Below are 4,722 nucleotides of genomic sequence, written 5' to 3' on the forward strand. Positions count from 1 at the left end.
TTAATGCACATTCAAGAAATTTTCTAACTTAGAAAAACCACTAAAGACCCAAGTGAGTGGAGTTTGATCTTTGTGGAGCACTTAACAGCCTCTTAGGTAGACCCATCCCCATAGATGGCGCTGAGATTGCAACCAATGGTTAAATTGATGGGTGATTAAAGAGGGTGAGTCCAACTACAAACTTACTCAAAGCGTCTTTATTAGTTTTTATAACTTAGAAGATTTGAAAAAATGTGGATTCTTTTTATGCTCCAAAAGATGATTATTTGATCTATGGCATTCAAGATTGGATTTTTTGTTTTAATCATGCATTCATAAAAATAAAAAAAACTTAATTTTAATCCATGGCACTCAAGAGTGATTTAGCAACATGCATTCAAAGACAAGTGATTAAACATTCAAGTTTTTTCCTTTGAGCATTCAAGATTGAGATTTTGTGTGTTGTTTTAAGAACTTTGAAGTGCTTTGTTTTAACCTTAGATCATTCAAGATTGTTTTGGACTCAAAAGTGAAAATGACTCTTTGGACTTTGGTTTTCATTCAAGATTTTGTGTTCTAGTTTGCATATTTTTAAGCCCAAAAATGATATTCCTAGATTGTTTTGATGCATGAAAAACCTAAGAAACATTCAAGATTTTATAACAAGACATTTGTTTGGAACAAATAACAAAGCTTTTAGGACAATTTTTGGCAACCATTTAGGACTCTTAGTTTTCATGAGATTTTTAAAAGAACTTTAAAATATTTGCAAATGAGGTTCATTTTATCTTTGATTGATGCGTTGAGTTTGATTTAGATTTTAGTGTGCACTTAGTGTTGATTTTGAACCTTTTGAAATAGAAACTTGAAGTTCTTTTTAAATTCCCAAAAATGAAGTGTTCCTAACTTTGCATGAATGCATCTAAAACCTTGATGTTGCAAGGATGCAAATGATTGGGTTGGTTTAGTTTCACTTGTTAAAAGATTTTTTCTTTTTTGCAAATTTTTAATTTTTTAATGGATTTAAGTATGATTTGGGGGTTCATTTTAAGCACTAAAAAAAAGTGTGTATGATTTTGCTTCCTTAAAAAAATGGCCAAGATCTCCCACAAGAAGAAGAAGAAGAAGTAGATGGAATAAGAAGAATATAGACAAGAAGAGGAAGAAGAATTCCAAGTGCTTTGTCCACCTATAAGATTGAAAAATCTGCAAATACTATGAGATAGAATATGAGTTCCTTTGTCTTCTTCATGCTCATGTGGACCTACAAAACCAATTTATACAATCCTACCAATCGCAAAAACAAGCAAAATTAGCCAAAATTAGCAAATGACATACAAAACTTGACTAAAAAAGCTAATGAAGATGACCCATGCGGGGTCCCACAGGGCGTGCCAAAATGTATATGAGCAATGTTAGTATGCTAATAGAAACCAAATTTAAATAAAGCTTCTGCAAACTAAACAAAATTCATAAACTTCAAGATAGACTAAGATGAGCTCTCAATTGAGAATATGAGCCATTAATGGGCTCTCTCAATGAGAAGCTCTCTTGTTGAGTGGCTTTGTTTAAATAGATAGGATGTATGCTCAAGCTTATGCTTCAAAAAGGGCTTCAAATGGAGTTGGAATTTGGGTGTGAGTGTATGATTTTAATGTAAAATGGCTTCTTAAAATGGCATTATGACTTTACTTCATGGATTGTGTTATTTTGCAAAGGGGAAGGATCCAATTTATAGGCAAGAGGCTTAAGGGATTGAGGGCTAAGATGCAAGGATGGAAAAAACCTTATGGAGGGCTCAGATTGCATGAGAGGAGAGCACATGGATTGTGCTTCCTTATAGCCAATCAAGGAGTGACACATGTCACATGGTGAGAGGATGGAGGAAAGGGAAAGGATGAGTAAAAAAAAGAGGCTCAAGAGATAAAATCTTTATAAAAACCCTCATAATGGCTTGTAAGAGCAATAAAAGGGCTTGGAAGAGTCATTTATGACCTTGTGGGCTTCATAAAGTTTTATGGTTGAGATATTTTGAGGGAGATGAGAGCAATTTCGACTTGGGCTTGATTAGGAGGGTTTTAAGCTTGCTTAGGATTGTGCAAATGATTAGAGGATGGATTAGGATGGTTTAGGATTAGCTTAGGGATAGGCAAGTGGATGGCATTTAATGAGGGTGGGTGGAGGAGATATTTGTTAACTTTGGCTTGGGTTAGTAAGTCTTAACCCATGTTTAGGGAATGTGACAAGGTTAGGAGGGGATTAGGATTAGATTTAAAGACATCTTTTAGAAGAGTCTAGACTTTGGATGAGGATAAAGACTTTCTAGAATAGTCTAGAATTTCTTAGGATGAGGATGAAGACTTTCTAGAAGAGTCTAGAACTTCTTAGGATTAGGATTTTATGAAATAAATAAAGTTTTATTTATTTCAAGGGTTTGGGTTGAGGAGATATTTATTAAAATATTTTTAATAAACATGAGAATAAATATTTAATCTTGATTAAATATTTTGAGTTGGAATTAGGGGTAGGAAATGATGGGATTAGCCTTTAATTGAAATTAACGAAGGATTAGAAGATTTTGGAAGAGGTTATTGGTCATAAGGAAATTGGCCAAGTTTTGGGCAAAAAATAAATTTTTTATTTATTTTAAGATTTTTGGTCAATTTATTAATTAAATAATTAATAAATAAGGAAATAATATTTAAATAAGATTTAAACATTTTTGGGAGGGATTCCTTAATTAGATATTTTTAATTAAGATAAAGGGATTTAATGGCATAAAAATTAATTAATTAATTAATTAATTAATTAATTAATTAATGATGATGTCATCAGAAATTTTTCAGAAAATAAAAATACTTTATTTTCTAAAAGTTTTTAGGTGTCTACACTTAGGACCCCTAGGGACATATGTTGTCATTTAATGGGTCAAAGGGTGTCATAGGTCATCCTATGACCCCCTTTGACCCATATGAACGATTCGAATATGTCCCTAGGGGTTATAGGATCCATAGAGAAATATGTCGGCATTTAATGAGTCAAAGGGGGTCATAAGTCAACCTATGACCGCCTTTGACCCATCTGAACAATTCGAATATGTCCCTAGGGGTTCTAGGACCCCTAAAGACATATGTCATCGTTTAATGGGTCAAAAGGGGTCATAGGTCACCCTATGACCCCCTTTGACCCATATGACCCATTCGAATATGTTCTTAGGGGTCCGAAGACCTCTAGCGACATATGTCGTTGTTTAATAGGTTAAAAGGGGTTATAGGTCACCCTATGACCCCCTTTGACCCATATGAACGATTCAAATATATCCCTAGGGGTCCTAGGACCCCTAGGGACATATATTGTCGTTTAATGGGTCAAAGCAGGTCATAGGTCACCCTATGACCCCCTTTGACCCATATGAACAATTCGAATATGTCCCTAGGGGTTATAGGACCCCTAGAGACATATGTCGTCATTTAATGGGTCAAAGGGGATCATAGGTCACTCTCTGACCCCCTTTGACCCATATGACCCATTCGAATATGTTCCTAGGGGTTCAAGGACCTCTAGCGACATATGTTGTCATTTAATGGGTCAAAGGGGGTCATAGGTCACCTTATGACCCCCTTTAACCCATATGAACGATTCAAATATATCCCTAGGGGTCCTAGGACCTCTAGGGACATATGTCATCATTTAATGGGTCAAAGGGTGTCATAGGTCACCCTATGACCCCCTTTGACGCATATGAACGATTCGAATATGTCCCTAGGGGTTATAGGATCCCTAGAGACATATGTCATCGTTTAATGTGTCAAAGGGGGTCATAGGTCACCCTATGATCCCCTTTGACCCATATAAACAATTTGAATATGTCCCTAGGGGTGCTAGGACCCCTAGAGCCATATGTCATCGTTTAATGGGTCAAAGGGGTTCATAGGTCACCTATGACCCCCCTGACCCATATGAACGATTCAAATATGTCCCTAGGGGTCCTAGGACCCCTAGCGACATATTTGAATCGTTCATATGGGTCAGAACCCCCTTTGACCCATATGACCCATTCAAATATGTTCTTAGGGGTCCGAGGACTCCTACCGACATATGTTGTCATTTAATGGGTCAAAGAGGGTCATAGGTCACCCTATGACCCGCTTTGACCCATATTACCCATTCAAATATGTCGTTAGGGGTTCTAGGACCCCTAGAGACATATGTTGTCGTTTAATTGGTCAAAGCGAGTCATAGGTCACCCTATGACCCCCTTTGACCCATATTACCAATTCGAATATGTCCCTAGGGGTCCTAGAACACCTAGGGACATATGTCATCATTTAATGGGTCAAAGGGACTTATGACCCCCTTTGACCCATATTACCCATTTGAATATGTTGCTAGGGGTCCTAGGACCCCTAGAGACATATGTCATCATTTAATGGGTCAAAGGGGGTCATAGGTCACCCTATGACCCCCTTTGACCCATATGAACGATTCAAATATGTCCCTCGGGGTCCTAGGACCCGTAGGGACATATTTCGTCATTTAATCGATCAAAAGGGGTCATAAGTCACCTTATGACCCCCTTTGACCCATATTAACCATTGTAATATGTCCCTAGGGCTCTTAGGACCCCTAAGGACATATGTCGTCATTTAATGCATGAAAGGGGGTCAATGGTTGACCTATGACCCCTTTGACTTATATATATTAATAATATACATATCTATTAATATATATATATATATATAT

The sequence above is a fragment of the Cupressus sempervirens genome, chromosome 4 (assembly GCF_028749045.1).
Source record: "Cupressus sempervirens isolate cs-2001-9-10 chromosome 4, ASM2874904v1, whole genome shotgun sequence".
Classification (NCBI taxonomy): domain Eukaryota; kingdom Viridiplantae; phylum Streptophyta; class Pinopsida; order Cupressales; family Cupressaceae; genus Cupressus; species Cupressus sempervirens.